This window comes from Haemaphysalis longicornis, unplaced genomic scaffold, assembly GCF_048455015.1.
Source record: "Haemaphysalis longicornis isolate Haplotype H1 unplaced genomic scaffold, Haemaphysalis longicornis Haplotype H1 scaffold_2, whole genome shotgun sequence".
In the NCBI taxonomy this organism is placed as follows: domain Eukaryota; kingdom Metazoa; phylum Arthropoda; class Arachnida; order Ixodida; family Ixodidae; genus Haemaphysalis; species Haemaphysalis longicornis.
Window position 1 is genome coordinate 221,337,551 of NW_027526295.1, and position 22,717 is coordinate 221,360,267.

At 46.4% G+C, this 22,717-nt stretch overlaps 1 protein-coding gene across 1 annotated transcript in view; it reads right to left on the minus strand.

Moving 5' to 3' along the window:
- The window catches only part of LOC144167638 (vasoactive intestinal polypeptide receptor-like), a 219,616-nt gene that overhangs the window by 12,256 nt on the left and 184,643 nt on the right, over nucleotides 1–22,717 (minus strand). The gene's annotated exons all lie outside the window — the stretch shown is intronic.

Sequence of the window (22,717 nt, forward strand, 5' to 3'; positions counted from 1 at the left end):
AGCCAGGCGGACCAGCCGCAGTTGGGTCTCCGTGTCGTTGCTGTGCAGAGCTGCCTCCCAGTCGTGATGACTCGGTGGTGCCTTCGTGCAAGCCCAGATTATGTGTGTGAGTGTGGCTTAATCAATCCTGCATCTTGGACATTGGTCGGTATAAGGTTCTGGGTGTATGCGGCTGAACAGTCTGGAGTGTGGGTAAGTATTCGTTTGTATGAGTCTGAGTGTGATAGTCTGTTGTCGGGTAAAGTGGGGGGAGGGGTTAGGATACTGTTTACGAGTTTCGCGGTAGTACTGAAGAATGTCGCTGTATGTGAGCAACGGGTGCCAGTGCAAGTCGGGAGAGACGGGTCGATCGACTGGGTCCTGGTTCGTGCATTCACAAGCCCAATCGTGTGACGCCTCATTTCCCTCTAGCCCAGCATGTGCCGGTGCCCATATGAGGTTGATTTGCGGAAGTGTGTGCATATCGGGAATGGTCAATAAAAGTGCTAGCGTATGAGGGCTTCCGAGGCCGTTCGATATAGTGCGATAGGCGCCCTTGCTGTCCGTGACGATGGTTCCTGGGCTTCCAGAGGCCGCTATCCGTACTATGGCCAGGGAAATGGCGCATTCCTCAGCAGCCGCTATATTCGGCGTTGGAACGGTGCAGGCCGTGAAGCTGGTCCCTGGATAGGTGTAGGCGACCGCGTAGCAGCTGGGTCGTTGGGCAAAGGCATAGTGTAAGTGTACCATACGTTGGACTACTTGCGGAGTGTTTTGGTTAGCTGCCGAACTCGTGCTTGCCTTCTCTCTGGTTAGATCCGGGTTCATGTTGCGAGGTAGCGGGGTCGCGTGTATGGCTTCTTGAAGAGCTGTCGGTAAGGAGCGAACGTCAGGGGTTCGTAGCGGTATGGTGATCCCCAAACGCGTGAGAAGCGTGCGACCTACAGGAGATTTCGCTAGACGCTGAATGTGCGCTGTACGCACTGCTTCTGTAATTTCAGCAATCATATTGTGAGCTCCAAGAGCTGAGAATAATGTCGTGGAAGTGGTTGAAGGGAGTCCAAGGGCCTGCTTATAAGCTTTGCGGAGCAGGGCATCGACTTTTTGTGTCTCCAGCTTTTAGAGTTCAAGGTAGGGTAGTGCGTACGCACATTTAGCAACTATAAATGTACGTACCAGTCGGAGAAGTGTCGACTCAGGCATTCCCTGGCGCCGGTTGGCCACCCGGGCAAGCATTCGCCCTACCTGCTGGGAGAAGTGTGACAGGGTCTCGATCGTAGTTGTGTTACGCCCGTTGGCCTGGATGGTCAAACCAAGTATACGGAGTGTAGTCACTCTGGGAATGGGATGCCCTCGGGTTGTATATACTTGGAGGAGTAGCGATCCCGAAGGTTGACGTCATCCAGGGTGTATGGTAAGCAATGCCGATTTCTGTGGCGAGCAGGTAAGTCCTTTAGCTGTTACCAGAGTTTCAATTGCGAGCATGCCCTTCTGAAGCGCCTCCTCGATACTGCCATCCGAGCCCCCCGCCATCCATAGAGTGATATCATCAGCGCAGAGGCTGTGCCGGAGCTGCGTGATACGCTGGAGCGGTGGAGGTATGTCTCGCAGAGCTAGGTTAAATAAGAAAGGGGATAGCACAGATCCTTGCGGTTTTCCCCTAGTACCCATTGGCAGAACATCAGACCTAAGATCTCCCAAGGTTATGCACGCTGTGCGACCAGTGAGAAACGCTTGAACATAATTGAAGGTGCGGAGGCCGACATTGATGCCAGTGAGTCCTTGGTAAATGGCGGCGCGGTGAAAATTGTCAAACGCCCCTTTATGGTCGAGGCTGAGTATAGCTCTTGTGTCTTTGGGGTGACACTGCGGTACTTTTGACTATGTCATGATGGAGTTGGAACAGGACATCCTGAGTGACTAACCATCCTTTTAATTCCACTCTTAACGATACACCCACACAACACTTCTTTTTAAACCGCCCATCCATTTCTTTGCCTTTCTCACTTAGGGTGAAAGAGGAAGCTTCTGAGCTCAAGGTTCCCTTTATAGACATACACAAGACACCCATCATTTATTTTACGCTACCTTGGAATCTTCACCCTGTGTCGTGTGATATGTCGTTTACTCAACTCGATAAAAACAGGGCACCAAGGATTTCGATTCTGCAACATTTCTTGTTTTTACAGGACAAGCACGGATGCGCGGAATTTTACAGCGACGCATCAAAGATTGCCACTGCTGTGTCTTGTGCTGCGCATGGAGAGAACTTTCAGGTCTGTAAGACGATGAATGTCCATAACAGTATTTTTACGGCCGAAGCATATAGAATATTAATGATTTTACATAACATTATCCAACACCGAATACCAAAGTAAGTTGTGTACAAGGACTCCCTTTCTGTTGTACGGGCGTTGGCCTCTGGAAAGCAATCTGAAAACTTTTAAAGCCATTATATCTGCATACAACTCAAGCCCTGAAATAACTATATGCTGGATTCCAGGCCACTCCGTTATCGCAGGAAATGAGGTTGCGGATAAAATGGCTGCCGGTGCTGCACTGCAAGACACGGCTAACATAACAACACTACCTTACCCTGACATGAAGCCGCACATCAGACAACACCTTCTCAAAACATGGCAAACACACTGGAGTGAACAGACAGACAACAAACTACACGTAATAAAACCACACTTGGGACCATACACTACCGACACACGCAACAGATAAACAGAAGTTACCTTTGCTCGGCTACGGATAGGGCACACACATGCAGCACACTCGTATCTGCTCACGGGATCTTCAAGACCCCTGTGTAGCAGGTGCGGAGGGGCCCTATCCGTAGTTCACATACTCATTCACTGCAAGGAACTTGACACAACACGACACAAACACTTTCCCCAACTCTACAGACAACACATTCCACTCCACCCATCTTTGTTTTTGGGTGACGATGCTATGATTTCCGTAAAGAGTTGATTGATTGATTGTACGGTTTAACGCGCCGACGCAACGCAGGCGATGAGGCGCGCCGTAGTGGAGGGCTCCGGATTAATTTTGACCACCTGGGGATCTTTAACGTGCGCCGAAATCTCGTACACACGAGCGTTTTTGCTTTTCGCCTCCATCAGAAAAGCGGCCGCCGCGGCCGGGAATCGAACCCGCGACCTCGTGCTCAGCAGCGCAACGCCTTAGCCACTGAGCCACCACGGCGGGTTTCCGTTAAGTGTTTTTAAGTATTTGTCAGATGTTCACTTTTTAAACCTCATTTTCTACCATGCATAATAAACACTGGCCCTATACACCAGCCACTACCATTGTCTTTAACTGATCTTTCGTTCTTCTTGAGCGATTTTAGTGTTTTATACTTCACTCCTCATACCTAACCACTCACTTAGCGCTCTTTGTTCCAGTTGGCCTTGCGACATAAAAATCCAACCATCATCATCACATCCTGAGTTGATTTGCCCATCCTAAATCCATACATGGTCTCCGGTATGAGATGGTTGTCGTCCACGTAGGTGGTAAGTCGATGAAGTACCATATGTTCAAAACGTTTGCCCAGACAAGAAGTAATTGAGATAGGGCGGAGATTCTTTTGATCAGTAGGTTTTCCAGGTTTAGGAATGAGAGCGGTCTGAGCCGTATTCCATTCCGGTGGGAGCGTGCCCTGTGTCCAGTGAGAGTTGAAAAGCTGAGTTAGTTGCTGGATAGAGAGGTCGTCGAGATTGCGCAATAGTTTGTTGGTTATGCCGTCGGGACCGGGTGTCGTGCTTGTTTTAAGGGCCATTAAGGCCCGCCGAGTCTCTGCCGCCGTAAACAGCTCATGGAGCCGGGAGTTGGGGGCTCCCTGATATGCAGGCGGGTCAATTGGCGGGGACGTACTGAGGTATCGTTCAGCCAAAGCTCAAAGGAGATCGCGCGGATTTGTCTTGTTGTTGTGAATAAGCTTCGCAATTTGATTGCGCTGCGCCATCTTGGTGGTGTTTTCGTTGAGGAGGTGTCGAAGGATGTTCTACGCCCTGCGAGTAGTGAGCTGATTGCCTAGCTCTTGGCAGAAAGAATACCACTGCTGGTTTGAGAGTCGCGTCGCATGCTCCTCAAGAGTTCGTTGCACTTGCGCTATCTTACGACGAAACGAACGATTGCGAGGATGCGACTTCAATCGGGTACGAAGACCCCGGAGTGCTTCCCAGAGGCCAGCCAGGCGGGCATCCGCCTCCGGTATATTGGCTTCCTCTGGAACCAGTGTGGTGTGCTGCCACACGTCCTGGTGTAGTTCACGCACCCATGTATCTAAGTCACTCAATGATCGTGGTGACGCCTCGCGGGCCTGCCGGAAGGCGTACCAATTCGTAATGCGATGCTCCCGGCCACCCGTGGAAGTTCCCGGCATCACATCGAGTTGCGTCTGGAGTATGTAGTGGTCACTGTTTATATTCACGTGCGAATTGACCCAGCGATGCGTACGCTGTTGGATATTCTTGAGAAAGGTGAGATCAAGTGTCATGTCTCTGCATTTACCAGTCCCTAGACGAGTAGGCTGTGTGGGGTCGCTAAGTAAGGTGAACTGTTCTTGCTGCACCGCCACCCAAAGCCATTGGCCTTTCGCCGAGTCTTTACGGTATGAAAGCAAGCACAAAAAAAAAGAACTTTTGCTTGTTCTTTTCCAAGCAGAGCAAGAATCAAAATGTAAAGGATGCGAGCTGTCCCAGTAGAAGGCGCGCGAGCATTGCGAAGGAGGGAAAATTGAATTACATTGAGCAAACCTCTGCTTTATTCATCAAGAGAGGGGGAGCGCGTGAGGAGTGGTAGCAAACAGTGGAGAACGGTGCCACAGCCCCTCTGCTGAATCCATTCTCCGCACTTTCGACAGCTTTCACGTTGAGTGGAAGGGCTTAATTTTTTTAATCTGCGCCGGTATCGCCGAAAAGCGAAATTTTAGAACCTTTCTCCACTCAGCAGATACATAATGCACATATTTCTATCTGTCTTGTTTGTGACGCCCTATTTTATACGGTGGTGATGAATTATTTTCATTTCTAGTACTGAAACGGAGTCACCTAGTAGCACGATATGTCATCTGTGGCTCGATCATTACAGCCACAGCTGACGCCCCTGAGGCCATACGAGGATGGATGTGATGAAAGGAGCAGGGTTGTGGCAAGACGCTCGAACTCGTTGTCTCTCTTTTCAAGACATGATATTAACCTCGCAAGTGCTTTAAATAATTTTATCACAGAATAACCTGGGAGAAGCGATGCTTTTATATCCTCAGGTGATTTCGCAAGGGCAATAGTGGCTGCACTGTCCGTAGCCAGTGACGATCTACAAACAAAGAAACAAAAAGCACTGCGTCCTCGCCTTCATTATTCGCTTCAAAATCAATTTAAATTAAGGCCACAATCAATGCTGTGTGATCCAGGATTCATCCCCCAAGCGGGGTCACCTAAGAATACGGATCTCAGCTGGGGGCTAACTTCCACAAAGGCATTGATTGCGCACGACTCGCACGACAGGTACACAAACCTGCCCCTGGGTAACATTAAAGGGTACTTAGCTTTCTGTATCCACTGATAGACAAACTGCTGGGTCAACTTGCCACGATAATGGGAGTAAACAAGAGGAAACGACGCCGGAGGTGTCGAAATAGCGCAGCATACTAAAGGCACACATATATTCTATTAAGGTTTTCTATCCAGCCGAGCGCAGACAGCGTTGAACAGAAACAAAAAAATAATGTGCACATTGGCCATTGATGACGTGATGCTGCAAAAAAGCCGACGATCATTGCATGGTGAGTTGTCATCATCATCATCCAAACGCCTTCCCTCCCCCTCCCCCGTGCGTGCATGTAGATTGGCGAGCGAATGATTGGCGTGTATGTACGATTCATTCACTCCTTCAAGGTCATCTAAACACCAGCGCATCTTAAAATTTCCGGTAATGAGAGGGACGATCTCACAGCTAGGAGGCTTCACTAACCGAGCATCCGGAACGGATGATGAGCGCTGGAACCCATCTCCCTCGGCAAAACTTTTTTTAGCCCCTCGTGAATTTAGTTGTAGCGGGATTTGACAGTATTTGATAATAGAACTGCGTTCGAAAGTGCCTTATTGTTTTGTACCATCCTTCTGACGTTTAGTGATGTCTGTGACTACACGCTGGCATTAGTGCTCACGCGAAAATATTGAAGAGTGCAAAAAGCATAAGAATATGTTGCAAACCAGTGTGGTTTGCAACATATCCTGAACGTGGCTATCAAGGGTTACGGGTGTTCCCACACCTTTTCAGCGGTACAGGTAAGCTGGGGCTCTGGAGTTCTGGCACAGTCGCTCTCACCTGCTCTTCACGTTCTGGAGCAGCTGTAAGACGGACGCCAGAACCCCGAAGTATTCCTGCACGTGTAAAATGTCAATAACGCGCATGCGCTTTTACACTACCGACAAAAGCCGAAAGCAACGAGGGGATGTCTTTATAGTGTACATAAAATCCGGCCTTTTGGACAGCCCTCGTCTAGTTTTTGTAGGGGCATGCGTCGGCTAATCTTGGCAAATTCATGACCGACGTCCACCGTCTGTATCCGGATGTGCCCTGTCCAAGCTATTTGTCTTTCTCCTACGCAGCCTATGCTAGGTTGCTGTCTGTTTGTAAACTTAACGCTGGCAATTAAGGAGGAGTGGGGGCGAGAAAGCGAGGCGTAGCAGGATTCTCTTTTTTTTTCAGCTTTCCTAAAGCGAAATTTCTTCACTACAGCCGCTACGATCAAAAACTATAAATCGCCCGATGGATGGTGACGAGGAGAACAATAAAAAAGAGCGTTAAAACCTCCCTTCACAGCTAGCCGCTACATTTCTTTCCCTCTACCTAACTTGCGGGCAATCAATAGCACGCATGCCGTAGCCGTCACAACTACTTTGGGATAAAAACCGCAGACATCTTTAAAACCCGGTAACGTTTGCTCGGCGCCCACCGCACGAACGGTGTACGCAGCGCCGTCATAGGCAATTACGTGGCAGCGTGTCGGCGCAGTTTCCCAGCCTTTCTCAGCCAACACGTTTGGTATAAGCCCGCTGGGCATACTTGTAGGGACAGGGAAGGCGGGTTGCAGGGGACGGCAACCTATGGCGTTCTAAATGGGGCCTCCAGTGAATTTCATGCGGTGCTATAACGGTCGTTGGTTGCTAGAGCGCCTCGGTGACTGTCTAACTGTATAAAACCACCAGATTTTTTCTCCAGCATCGCGACAAATTAAACTGGCAGATTATCGAGCTAACTTTGTTTGACATTCCCGTAAAATGCAGGTCATGAAATACATTCTGCCTTATTGCTGCTGTTACCATGTTTAAGGCTAGCTTTTCAAAACATCAATAACTAGACCAGTGGGCGCAAAAACACACAAGTTACGCGTGCTTCACAGGACACTAAAATCCACCCGCACTCGGAACGTACACGTAATTAGCAAGGGCGAAGGGGAAAGAGGAGAGAGATTAGTCTCAAAACACCCCCTTCCCCAAATGTATTAATCCCCAAACATCCCGCGTCCGGAACAAGCGGTCTGGAAAGTTTATTTACCGTCCACCTAGTCTGCCTCCCCCACACCCCTTGTAAACATCACTAATGATCCAACTCGCCTGCACTAATGAACCGACTGGCCAAGCCAACAACCTGTCGCGACAATGCGCCCCCAAACCCCTTTTCTTCTCATTACACGCACAGCTAAGACAAGAAAGCAAGACTAACTAAATCTGCTCGCCCAGTCGACGCAGAAAGATCGAAAGTAGCCATGTTAGGCAAGAAAACAGAGAGCACGAACTTCAGTTAGGCCGGTAAAGTAATAAATATTTCGGAAATTATACTTTAACCAATGGTTGCGCAAAAAATAGAAACAAGGACGCTTCCCGTTGCATTCATTTGTTTTTTCTGAAATTTGAGTGTTATGTTTCGCATAATTGGAACTGTAATGCAGACGGTGCCGGTAACCAAGCCCCCAACAAGCACCCAATGAAAAGTTTCTTTCTGCGCCTCTGTTTGCCTGTTTGCCTGTGACCTTTGTCTAAAAAACGCTTGCCTGTGAGTTTTGAAACCACTTCCACTAACTCTTGTATTCACAGAGCCTAAAACGAGCTTTCCAGAAACATTAGTTTCTGAAAAGCTCTTACGCAGCTTTTTATAAACTAACGTTTCTGAAAAGCTGCGTCATATACTAATTGTATATCACGCAAAATGAATTAGCTGAACCAAACGAAAGGGCGCCATTCAAAGGGAAACGTTTTTTAAATGAGCTTACTCCAAGAAGGCTCCACTCCTCTTTCAAATAAGACTTCTGCAGTGAACACTTCGCGCTCATGTTGCTCTGGCTTTCTTGCTCGTCTTCGCGCTGTAGCTCTCGCTGTCATCTTTGCGTAATACGCTATTGGCACTCTGCACGTGGGCAACAAGCCAGCCTCAAACTTATTTATCCTCATTAAAGCAGAACTGCCGGCGGGAAGAAGCTTGTTTGTTAAAACAGACGCAGCAACACAAAATGTGGCTCTTTCTTGGATATAAAAACACTAAATTATTCTCGCAGCTAACAAATGACAGTTCCACCGGGTGATACGGTATGTAGTAAATGCATTTTGGTGCCCTAGCTAACAAGGTCAGCAAATATATTATAGGGAGCAGCAACGAGGTATTCCATTGGTTAATATAATGAACTTAACCGGAAAGCTGCCATCAGTGATTCTCTTTGGTGGGCTTAAAGCCGCGCTAAAATCGGATGCACTCTAACTCGTGCGCCAAAGATGATAGTTGCCGTCTGCACCGCCATATGCGTAGCTAAGCAATAACTTGTGATTACAGTTAGGTGTACTATCATGCGAGCGTACGGAAATGTTAGCGATAATAAGGAGCACGTCCATGCTTGCCGTACTAAGAAGTTCGCTTATCTTAGGCCTCGTTACTTATTACGTAACGTGAAGGCTGAGAATAACTACGGTGAAACGAAAGGATAATAAAACACAGCATGCCGCCAATTTATTCTCTAAGTGTTCCGGGGCATACGAGTGGGCGACAAGAAAGACGCGGAACTCAACGGAACGTACGAGCTGCACGTTAGCGAAGTGATTCGCCAGTAAGTGTCTCTGGCATCCACTCACGGGAGCGAAACGTTATTAGAAGAAATTTGAAAATTGTTGCCAGCTGGTGACGGCGGAAACAAGCCCACACTTCGTTACCCGTGCCCGACAAGAGAATGTGTCTGTCTACAACACTTTTCCTTTGTTTCCTGTTCGAGATATCAAATTAAAGTTCCTTCGTTCAGCAAGTGTCTGAATTCATTGTAGGGCAGAAACAATGATGGCCAAAGGGCAAGGCGGCAAAGCCGACATACCGTCGTCTAATTGCAGAGTGGAAATTGTCTTTCGGACGTTGCAAACTAACGTTTCCTGATTTTCGTCGACGGATTGAAGCAATCCGGAATATTCTCGGTTTATGACCTTCTATTATATTTGTTCATAGCTGGTGCTTTGATTTCCGAAATCTCACCAAATGTATCAGGCAACAAAAGCACACGTAACGTGTTGTCGTTTTCTTTTTCCTTTTTTTTTTACATTGTAAACTTCACTTATTTTTTCTCGATTAGGCGCTTATGGCATTGTGAATCATTAGCAAAAAGCTGGCTTACGTATGTATTGAAAGATTGCTTATATACAACTAAAGAGATAATCAAACCAAAATACATCCTTGCTTTTAAAAGCACCAGCCTTAATAGCTGAACACCATTCCGGCCCCAAGACGTCGTTTTTTTCAGGCACAAAAAAAAATCGCTAATATTTAAAACACTTTCAAATTTCCCGCTACACAACTTGAAACGAGGGGTGTTTGGGAAAATACCATCACAAATTAATGCGCGTGTTAACTCCAAGCTAGCATCCAAGCGGTGCGATCAAACGAAACCAGAGGGGCGGCCTCGATATACCGGTCCTGGCCATAGTCAAGCGGGAAATTATAGGTCGGCGTTCGGGCTGGAGGTTCATAGGAATAAACATTAAGCGCCGCATCAAGCCCCGGGAAGTCCGTGCCTGCCGTCGGGAAATCGAAAAAGACTTAGCATGGCGCAATCATGCCCAATCACAGCCCCAATGTGGAGACCGCGACCGCGGCTTCCCTTCGCGCTCGCCAAATTAGGGGCCGTCTGAAGCCCGTTTTCCCTTCGGATTCGCGGCTGCGGCACCGCTCGTCTGAGGAAACAGCCTCATTTTCGTAGCTTCGGCAGTAACAAAAATACAACGTTTTGCCACATGTTCGGAACGACAGCAGTGAATTCGCAGGGAAATTCGCAACATGTAGAATGGGCTCCAAGAAGTGGCTGGTAAATAGCCACTGTTTTTCTTTTAGGTGCTGGGGCTGTTGGCGTCTTCTGCCGTCGTCGTCGTCGCCTTAGTCGTCATTCGTCTCGCGTAGCTACAGGGCTAAAACACCGGAAAACTCGCTTTCGCCTCGTTCTAGAACGTAACACGCACTAAAAAATAAAGAAAACCCGTGACCCGGACACTCGTTTACGCCTCGCGCTGAAACGCTTTGTAACACGTGCTGAAAAAACACCGGGATGTTCGTTTACGCCTCGCGCTAGAACGTTCCATGCTTCGAAGACAAGAGACTATTACAGCAAAGCTGTATACCTCTACCGTTCAACGGTTTCATCTCCGTTGGCAAAACCGCCAAGGCGCCAACAATATAGTTATACACTGCACGCTTCTCTCCCATCCAGGTTTCACGTTAGTGGAGATGGCCCGGGATTTTTTTATCTAGGTTATCTGCTTCAAGTTCACGTTAAAGCTGTCATGCATGGCTGCTATCCTGACGTAGGGGTTTCGCAAATGGCACAAACTTGCATTTTGTCTTCATTGTCCATTTGAGCGTCTTGTACAAGATTTAAACTTTGGATAGCATGCATCCTCTTCACTCAATTTGTGTCCACTGCATAGAACGAAGGTCTCTCCCACAGACTTTCAACCATTCATCTATTCATCTCTTGCAGTGCCCGAATGATTTTTTTACCTTGATTTTTCTTATTTCGTCCTTTCATTAAATTACTTGTGTTCCCCTACTTCTAGTCTAGCCTCTCGGCGGCCACTGGATTATCAGGCTGTTCCACCTGTTCTCAGTTCTCCGCAACACTTCCCGGGAGCATGCAACATTCTCTAATCACTAGTAACCTTTCCTGCTCCCAGTTTTGCGTCCTGGGTGAATACCTGTTCCAGAAAGGTTGAAAATAATTTCTGTAAGACAGTGTTTCCCAGTCTTACACACTTCCTGTTCCGGAACATAACACTCTTTTATTAAGGATTGCCCTGCCTGTGTTTCACTTGTATAATATTTCCTCCAAAAGTATTTAGTAGGTCCCCTCTATTTCCTCGCCTTTGAACACTGCGGCTATGTCTATAAATCTATATTCTTCTTCATAGTATATAATGCCGTGTGAAGGGGATCATTATATTCAGTGGATTTTTTCACTACCTGATTGATGACGCGTTTGTGGGTAGCCGTTGAGTAGGTTTCCCTAAATCCATCCCATTTCCTCGGCTGTTAGATGTCAAAGCTGTCGCTTATTCAACCACTACCTCTTAAACATCCTCTACGTAACCAAGAATAAAATGACAGGTGTGTAATAGCTTGATATTTTTTCATGCCAGGGGCATCCTCTTAAAGTTCTGAGATATTTCAAAAATAATTCCGACATCGTTTCATAATCAATACCTCTTTCCTCAATACGTGAGCCGCTATTATTTCATCATCTCCTGTAGCTTTTCGTTTATTTATCCCCTTCAGTGGATTTCCCGCCTTCTCGTTACTGCACCCCGCGTACCAAGCTCCCATTTTCCCAATTGGCTCCTGGCGTGACGTTGCTGGCGTACAACTTAGCATAAAACCTTTCCGCCGATTTCATTATCTCATCGCTGTTGTGCGCAATGTCACCTGTTTCGTCTCTGTGCGGTTACCTTTGCACCTTTGCCAACAATAGCACCTTCTTCGTTACCCTTTCTTCCTTTCCATTCTTGACACTTTCATATTCCGGCTTTTCGCAATACATATTTTCGTTTTCTATGATAGTATTCCAGTTTCTTTTCGAGGTCCTCTTCCTTCTACAGTTGCTACTAACTCTGTGATTCTCATCTTTAGGTTATCATTCTGTACGGCTACGACATGTGCGGTCCCGCCGGTTAAGGCAGCGAATTTGTTCAGAAGCGTCACAACAAGCTATTGCGCCCCGTCGTCACTGACAACAAGTTGAGTTTTCTTCTTTTTCCTGATTTCACCATTTGCATTTTCAGATCTAGCTTTATTGCGCACCTCACCGACCTGTGAAGGGTCCTCTTCGCCCTGCGTAGCACCTGAACATCCTGCCCAATTCCGGGGTGGACGCTTAGAATGATGCCTTATATTGCGCTTCACGGGGGAGGTTCCTCAGATCCCGTTTCTATTCTTTCGTTGAGGGGAAAATGTACTCGTTACACACGCGCTTTCATCCCCGCAAATCTAACATGCGTATGATGTCAGCTACGCCAACTACCTGTTCTGAAGATTCCCTCTCCGCGTTTTCCTCACCGCTTCCCTCAAACGTTTGCATTATAGTATCCATCACTATCGGGCATTTTGCGTTTAGCTCTTTCCCTGCTTATTCGATATCCTCGCAAAACCAGTGCATAGCAGCAGAATTCTAACTAGGAGTTGCTGCATAGGCTTGCGCTACCTTTAACATGTACCTCCCACTGAGCTGGATCACAACGGCTGCGGCTGTTTCGCTAATGCAGAAGAACTGCCCGAAATCCACTCCAATCTCTTTACGGATCATGAATTCATCCCTAGCTTCTTCTTTTCTCTGAGTCCTCGACTGTACAGAATATGCCCGCTATTCAATACCTTAAAGTCCTCACCCGTTCCGCAAACATCGCTTAATCCTATGATATCAACCTGAATACCCGAAAGCTCCTCTAATAGCCCAGCTAAGCTGCCCTCGGTAGACAGCGAGAATTGAGTCTTCGAGAGCTTTGCCTAAGTCATTGGTTTGAGGTTTAGAGCCTATTTTCTGCCCTGTTAATCAAGTTGAAGCACAGTTCCGCGGGTAAATAATTCTTGGTGAAAATTCCTGGAATACTATTGAACCTCTCGAAAAGACTGCATTGATGTGGCCTGCAGTAGAGCGGGATTCGTGAATCTGCGAGAGCTTTGCTAATCGCACAAACCTCTTCAGGTGCCCGAATTAGAATTTCCCGCAAAATGTTCATAATGAGACGACGGCTCCTTTGAACGTCGAATTCAACAACTGTAGGGCGTCAGCAACAGTACTGCTAAAATTTGAGAAAACCACCAAGTTCTCAATCGAGAACACTTCATGCAATAACTAAAAATAATGTCCCCCCAAAACAAAAAACAAAAACCAAATAAAAAAACGCTATGCATGCATGGTACCACTTTAACACCCAGTTCCAGGATTCAAGACTGTGCTTGTTTGGTTCACGACTGCTTTGCTTAAAATTCTGAATATAGCAGCCACGGCCAGGGGCGAACGGGTTGTCACCTTGTTTGTAAAACGCGACGACCTTTCTACAATCTCTGGTTCCTGAACATTAAAAATGTTAGTCCTAACGGTAGATGCAAACGCATAGTTTGCAAAATATGAGGAATAATAGAAATAAGTTTCTAAAAAGTAAACGTCAAGATTTTTTCCAACTTCTGTCAGTAAGTCGGCAAAAATTAAAAACTGATACCAATCTGAGCTAAACAAAAAAAAACCTAGCCTAAGCAGAAGCAGCTAGATGATAAAATCTAATGGGGCTGGATATAACTTTTATGCCGCGTAGGCGAAAGTTAGAAGAAGCAAGTTCATGGAGCAGGGAGCGGATCACAGGTTAAGACGCAATCTGAGGCTCTTTCACGGCCCCCATTGAGCCCTACTTATCGGAAAAATTGGCAGGGTTCCTTCAGGCTCTAAATAAAAAGACAAGGTTTTAGACTTGGGCATTGTGATCACCCACCATTTACCAGCGAAAAGTGCACCCAAATGGCCAGGTTACTCTCCTTGACGAGTCACTGGTGTCTACGGAGGCGAGACGAGCAAAAAGAGGGGAACCCGCCGCGCACTGAACCACCATCCATCTATTATAGCCGTTTTTGTTGTTCATGTCTAGGCCACTTTCAGAAGATGCTCAAGAACAATGATGCAACCTGCATGACGCCTAAAGTCACCGAAGTGATCAATCACCGCTTTTGTTTTTCCAGGGGGATTCGCGATTCGACTTAGTGTAGCTACTACAGGCAAGCCTCAACGCACTGACATTGCTTGAATTTTTTTTTTTCTAAAGTTTGCCTCCCCTCCGTGCAGACATGAGCTGGCAAGCGCCGCGTCGGTTATGCTGCAGAGCTCATTCAAAGGCCGCAGTGTAAAGTCTGGTGGAAGCAAGAGTTTCAACTGCCCAAGTTGTCCTAAGAACAAACTCTTAAAATAGCGGCAGCTATTCACAGCAAGACTGCTGAAAGTTCACAACGCAAGGGAAAAAATACTACAAACAGTGTTCGGTGCTTTTTGAGAAAACATGGTTATCTGGCCTCATACTCAAGCCCAAAAAAAAGTATTTTGCTCACTGTGCCATTTATTATTGATTGGTTTTTTTTTCGTACTCTTACTTAAGCCTGCCATCTTGCATTAGGCACGAGTACTGAAGCCAGAAGGGAATCAACGTTTTCCAAACGCCGTTTGATGGCACACTTTGAAGTTGACTGCCTGATTTTCTTGTTGTTGTTTCTGTTTGCCAAAACATTCAAGAATATGTTGAAACAGAACTATCCTCCTATCATCATTAGTTCCGGAGTTAAATCCCGTTTTTTCATACCATGCCCTCGTATTCCAAAACTGTAACCAAAACCAAAATCACTTTGCATGGGCTCAAAAAGAAAGGATGTTTTTTCGTCTATATTACTAATATTTAAAATACATTCTAAATTTATATTTACTAAAACCCTTATTGATGTTGGAAAGTATACTTTTGCGTTTGTAATAATTTTTAACTTAGAAATTGCCACAAGGGAGGCGAACAACATCTGCTGTTTGGTTTATTTTTGTCATGCTATGTCAGGATTCGTTCTGCGAATTTCCCAAGTGTTAGTTCCACTGGGGAAGAGTATTTAGGTCATCTAGACCACATTCCAACCAGCATGGCAAAATTCAGAGCACGCAAAATAAGGAAGCGCACCTTTGCTAGTACTCAACACACGCCGAAGAGGCCATCTGTGAACACAGTAGACGCGGGTGTTTCGGTGCTCGGAAAAAAACTTGGGGACATCGCAAAAGCCTACGAAGCTCCGCTAGAAGATTCTACGCTGCAAGGAAACAGGATAGTGGACATTTCCATCCTTTGTGACATGTTTTCATCACGGGCATGTAGTAAATGCTTGAAGACGTCATTTGAACTTGAGGAACGCTCGAAACGAGGGATATGCTCTACTTGTACAGTCGTGTGTACCATTTGTGGGTTCTAGCACGTACTAGATATATCTAGAATGGTGGCGCATACTAATTAGTACAATGTTCGTCTCGTCTTTGCGATGCGCCAGCTAGGAAAATATCGCACAGACAGACAGACAGACAGACAGACAGACAGACAGACAGACAGACAGACAGACAGACAGACAGACAGACAGACAGACAGACAGACAGACAGACAGCTAAATGATTGAGGATGAGCTGCCGTTAGTGTTCGAAGCACAAGCACACACGCACGCACGAATTTATTGAAAGAATGTTTCGCATTGACAGACAATTATGAAAGATGTCTTCTGCCTGCACTTTGTTCAGTACTTGTAATCCGAGACGAGCCACCATCGAGAATTATTTCTCAAATGAGGGCTCACGGAGTTTTTCTTCTTTTTATACACGCACCGCTGTTACAACGGTATCTTCCTGCTCGCGACATTCTGAACTCACAAAGTTATTTTTCAGATAAAACAGTTCTAATGCTCAAACAACGAACGCAAAGTTCGGCATTCCATGGAGGAGGAAGATAAAGAAATAAATTAATCAAGACCCTTGTTTTCTGGAGTGTTCGAAACTTTCAAATGCAACACTGCGGTGACTTGGCAAGAAAGAAATACCGCTTTTTGAAGCAATTAGACATCGCACTAGGACATCACTTCACCATTGGCTATGCTGTCGGGGCAAGTAGGCAGGCAAGAACGCAGACAAGCATAGCCGCTCTGTGAACCGATGAAATGAAACCCCTATTTTAACCCGCGACACGAAAAATTTGAACATTTGGGAGCTCCGTAAAATACGCCGTGTGACGGCGAAAGCTCACAAGTTCACCAGAATTTCTTCTTTTTTGGAGAGGGGGGGGGGGCGTATTCACCTTTAAACAGCGAGGAACGACAAAGTGAAACGCTCTGAAAATGTAATTTCTCGGCATAGAAGAAACGAAGATTTTGAAACACTGTGGGCGTATTCGATGGATAAATGCGGGCGAATATAATGCCGCCTTATTACACTTACAATCTGTAATTTTATTTCAAATTAGGCTTATGCGAAACAATTATGAGGCTCAAACATTGAACACGAGTTTTAATATGCACTTGAACAAAAGTGGACATGATCGAATATTCATGGTCTTGGGACAAAACAATCGTTCCGTTCCAGCGACAGGAGCAAAAACAGTTTTCATGCCTGTTAGGCTACTAAAAATGCAGTTTTTAGTTTCATGCAATCAATAAAAAAGAAAATGGCTGATGGTTGCTATTCACCATAATGCAAAATTTGTACGCAGCGCGAACTGCAGTATTCACGGTAACGGCGCATAGCTGCTGTCTATCAGCAAGTAATATCGTGATGAGCGAAAGCACGGCGGCGCGCGCTACTCTGATGTTATACCGCAGCGTGTCGCCGCCGCCGAGCATGTTGTTGTAAATCGCGTTTGAACCTCCCGCGCAAATTTCAGCGATGATAAGCGCCTGCGCCGGCGGTGCGAATTGCGTGTCAGGAAGTGATTGCAATCTCCGTCTCAAGAGGGGGCTGAGAACTGCGTCTCAGGAAGTGAACGCGTCATCGTCGAGCGCATGACGACACGCGCTGCTTTGGCGTCATCTCGCAGCGCATCGCCACCGCCCAGCATTTCTCACTGCCTCCCCCTCACACTTTCGCCATGCGTCGCCACCGAGGAGTGTCTCGCGCCGGCTCGGCATCTGCCCTTCTCCTCACATTTTCTCCACACTTCGCACTAAAAAATTCGCATGTGACCACCCCGAGGAGGTACAGCCTACACCCACACATTCACAACTGTTAAGACGTACGGCTACGCGATTATAATGATTCCACAAAGACAATATTCATGCTGTACATCCTAACTTTGTCCTTTTAAACGGAGCAGCACAACATATCGATCGTGGGTATGTACCATAGTGCATATGGGACCATTCAATCGTATTTCTACGTATTTTTACTTTTGCCCCCGTCATATTACCACAGGTCACCCACAACATACACTAGTTAGTTACAGGTCTTGTCATTTTTTGTTTTATAATCTGTATAAAAATGCGTCATATGCCACATGTCATGGCCATGATTTATGTGCAAATACATGTATACATGTAGAAGTATACCTGTGGCTATTGTGGGTAGAGGAACTCTACGAGTGATGAACATGAAAGCCGCAACTACAACCTGTTATCAGCGAAGACAGGCGGAAAGTAACGATTCCAGCCTCACAGGCGCAAGGGGTGTGGGCTCTATACCTTATCTTCCGAACTGTTTAAAAGCATTTTGTTTTCTTTTTTTTATATTTTTGTGCTCAGCCGCGCATGCGCGCGCGGAAGACCGCCAGTGCCCACACGGTGGCATACCCACTATGAGAGAATTACCCTATTTCCTGCGTCACTGTGAAACACAACAGCAAAAAAAAAAATGTTGACGTTGATTGTCCCTAAAAGGGTGTAATAGCCAACGATTTCTTTTTATTATTTTGATACTCCGACTAGACCACTGCACGGGCCACCTCGGGCAGGCCTTGTGCAGGGAACAATCTGCGTTACCCGCACCGGCCTGGGCCAGCCTGCCACACCTTATCACAGGCCCGAGCCTGGCTCAATCTCGAAAATGACATTAGCGTCAAGCTTCGCTGCGTAGCGTGTGAAAGAGTGCCTACCTCGAACTCAAATGTGCCTTAAATACACTAGGCGACAGAGCTGAGAATAGCGAGCTTTAAAGATTTTATCCAGTCCTTCCTCTTCAGCCTATCATTTTCGAAGTTCAGCGGGAAAACATTGGGTTGCTTTTTTTTTTAGTTCAAAACTTTACCTTTTGCAAAGTAATTGTTTCACAACTCATAAGGTAGACGAAGGAACGGGCCAGGTAACAACGGGGGCAGGTTTTGTAACTAACCTGCGTTTTTTTTTTTTTTTTTGCAAGTATTCTGCAAAAGCGCTCCGTCGTCATGTTACTACTTACTGCTTCTGGTGTTTGTAATTTTTAAGAATCTGACTCGGCTTTTAATAATCTGACCCTATAGAGAGCTGTCATCACATACTTTGTCGCTGAAAATTTCAGCGAAGGAGGAATTAACTCTCAATCTGCTTTAGTGCTGTGCCTTCCAGCCGGCCAGACTTCTCTTCCGTTTTCCACTGAAAGTAGCGTTACGAAACATGATAACAATGCTCTGTTCTGGCAAAGCCCTTATCACATCCCCACGAATGATGAAGTATTGCTTTGGCTTATAGCGGGAAGAAGAAGTTCATCAGAACGGGCACCAGGCAACAATAGCCCTTGCCCTTCGTTTGCTGTTCTTCTGGCTGCGCCGTATATAGACTAGGTAGGCGATGCACTCACTTGAACTAGGTGAAGATGAAGAAGGTGACGCATAGGGCCACCAGGGACACGAGAGAGAAGACGAGAAGAATGTAGCTGGCTATGGCAGGAATGTTGCTCGGCTCGGACTGCGCACAGGCAAGCAGTGAAACAGTCGTTAACCCAGTGTTCGAGAAGCAGGAAACGCGCAATTCTTGATAAGATGTTTATTACATGGAACAGAGGGACCCTTGTTGACGTAAACACGTAACCAAGCACTTCTGCAGCTTTTGTTTGGTCCATAAAGGAGTAATGGAGAAGAATACTCTCACATCAGCACGACAGTGGTCATTGCTAAAGTGAAGCCACGGTGAAATTAACGTAATCATGGCAGTTGGGTTACAACCTACTTTCAAGCCGCTGAGTGTCATACATTTTAACGCAGATGACATGGGTCGTTGCGTAACGAAGTACTAACAGAACTTCAACACTTCCACTTTGAGGGACATTACAGAACGCTGGCTGTACCCTTCTCCTCTTCGATAACATTGTATAAATTGAGCGGCTGGAGAGCACACGCACGCACGCGCGCACGCGTGACTAACGCCTGCAACAATAGGTCTCTACTCCTTTCTACACCTACGACACAAAAACCATAAAGTTTGACCCATGATATGTTGGAAATAAAACAGTATTTGTTTAAATTCGCGTTCATAGAGTGATCTTTTGTCATCGTCATCAAGTGATTTTGTGCCAGCATATATCGAAACACATTAAAGTGCTCACACTGTGTGCATTTAGCGCTTGTGGTACACTTTCTCGTCATTATCTTTGTATTACAGTGCTTATCATGCCATTTCGAACATGATGAAAACTACCGACATGTATCCCACGTTTTGAATAAAAACGTGGCCCTTTGTTAGAGATTTTGATCCCTTAGAGGCTCAGATGCTGGCAATATAAACGTATTACTGATTTCCTAAAACAATTCAACTCCCGAGTATCTCTTTCAAAGATGCTTCAGTTCACTTCGCATCACCCAAATTCCCTCAAGAGGGCTTGCTGTCGAGAACGGAGAGAGTTTGCTCAAGGGATGCTTCCTTGCGTTTTGATTGAGCAGTCGGAGCGCGGGACCACACTTTTTAGTTTTACAACACCACCTTGTTGATCTTATATTAGCATAGATAGTGGTGTTTTTTTCCGGCCTGCGGCAATGAGTTCAATAACGTGAGCTGTGAGACGTACTATACCGACAACTCCTTATGGTGTTTTAACAGCATAGCTGTTCTAGGCCTGGACCTGACGAGGGTCTCTGCTGGTATCGTGTCACACGCTCCCTGGAGCAGGTTTCTCCGCCGCGAAAAACCAGTTCCTTCATGAAAAATAGAAATGTGGTCCAGGGCCTTCCTGTTTTGATATTACGGCTTTTATTGCCCCCGAGAAATTGTCTTTCCAGCAATGCATTTGTGATTTGAAGTGTACTTACAGGAACACTGAAGTGTAATTGTTAAGCTCCCGTTTTTGCTGGCGCTGCGTAGATTGGCTCAACTGAACACACTTTTCATCGTTTATCCGGGCGGTGAGGAGGCAATTATTTTATAAAGCCTGCAAGAAGAAAAACTACCTTGCGCGATTTGCGGCGGCTGCACCAGCTAACCGCAGTGACGTCAGGTAAATGTGCTACGTGATTGGACGGTGTCCAAGATTACCATTCAAACAAGTTTCGGTTTCGGTTCTCTGAAACAACATGCTTGGTATTCGACATTATCATTGGATGCCCATTCTCGATATCTCAATAATCGCTACGCCGCGCTTCTGTCACGTTTCCGGCCGTAAAATACCTCAGATAAGCATACCAGTAAGGCTTGTTATCGTAGCGATCACTAGCCGAGGCCTACGCAGTTGATGAACGCCCTCCGCATCCGCGCAGACGCTCGAATGCCATGCGCTTTTCCCCCACCCTTGGAGCTTGCCTCACTCATGCCTGTATCGTAAAAAGCGTGTTCGCACCAGGCCAAGTGTCTGGTGATTGTGGTCTGTGCCCACTGCCCGCAAGCAGTCGGTGCTTATAATAATACTTTTAATAAAAATACTTTATTTGTACTCATGTTGGGTGGAACCAGGCCTACAGGGCCGCAAAAGGCAGAATTGCCCATACCAGTCCGGCTTGCGTACCCAAGCTGGGACCCTAAGGCAACAGCACACCGACGAGAACTCGCTAGCGCGTCAGGGTCAGTCTGCGCGCATTCTGTGAACTCGCTCGTTGATCAATGAACGTTACGGCGTAAAAATGGTGAAATCAGTATAGAAAACATCGGCCGAAAACAAAGAAATCAACTTACAAAAAAAAAGATGTCCTCTCGGGAATTGGAACTTGCAACAGGCAAAAAGTAACACACCTATAGCTTTAGACCACTCGGCCACGATCCAGCGCGGCCGATGTTGGAAATATAAGGTATATAATTTATAACCAGTTAAAATTTTTATTTAGTTTTAGTATTTGAAGTGGCTTAGGTGACCATTTGTTGTATAGCGCTCGTGCAGTAAGCGTCCCCTGCATTTTCACAATATCTCATGCCTAGCAATTGCATTTCTTAAACGGAAAAATCTCCCACCTCCCCTCGCGGGAACCCCTGTGTAGATGCGACGCATAGGGGTCTCGTTGAGGTTGCGCCGACCATCGCGATGGCAGGCTTGTTAGTCTCCATTGAAGGCGGCGTTGGACAGCGGAGGAACGGCGCTGGAACGATGGAGCGGAGCGGCGCAGGCACCGCGTTTTATAGCGCGCATAACGGTGAGGGGACGCGCCAGCGTGTTTCCGTCTCCAAAACACCGTAACACCGAAACTTCCGGTGACGTCACACAAAAATAAAAAACAAAAAACAAATACGCAGAAGCCGTTTATGCATTAAGTAGTAATAAGGATACTCATAAAAAGTAAAAATATTGCTGTGCGTGTAAGCATTTGCATCGAAACGTTTCACGCATTAACCAAAGTGGGGCGGATGCGCCACGAGCGCCTACTAGTGGCACTAGTGGTAGAAAGCACCCGTAAAAAAAAAGAAAAAGAAACAATGGCGTTTTCTGATGTGTGCGATTCGTCCCACGAAGTTTGTGTAGGAACTGTACGAATGTACTGCATCATAAGGCTCTAAAGTCGTCTGCGCCGTGCGTGTCTTGCCAAGTCGTCATTTGTGCGTGAGGAAGTCGTGGTGGGCTGTTTTTACTCGTAGCGTCGTCACCTATCTCCTGCCGAGAACGTCCTGGCTTTATTTGTTGCTGGTGTGATGTGTGTCTGTGTAAAATCTCCCTGATGGAATTTGAGTGGCTTTGTTCTACGACAGCAGTGGTGACAAGCTACAAGGGTTCTTTTTCTGGCTGTGAACATGGGCTCACCCGACGTTAAACGTGAGGCCTACGTGGCTGGTGTTACAACTCACATTCTAGTTCACTCTAATGACAACGGAAGGTATCCTTTACGGAGTGGTTTCGCCGGTTGCTCTGGGCGGTAGTACAATCGGAGCAACGATGCGTTTTTATCCTGTACACAATCGTCTGAGACTGCGTATCTTACAAACAAAGCACTATGAACGAGCGCGAATATTGTTCAGGTAATCAAATGCGCTGGCGTTATATAGAGTGTTTCATGACTGCTATGGACTATGGTTGTTCGTAAGCATAAGTAGTTATGTCGGCTGTACAGATGCACTGCACTGCACATGGTGTGTGTGTGTGTGTGCGTGCGTGTGTGTGTATGTGTGTACGCATATTACAGAGGTGGTGCCACATGTTGGCATCTACGGATAATATGGTGGCACTTGGTGCTTCTGCGAGCCACTACATCTTTCCCTCCCGGGGAACAAACAATCATTAGACTAGACAGTCCTGTCTGCACAAATCACCAATACGGTCACTGTTTGTGTACAG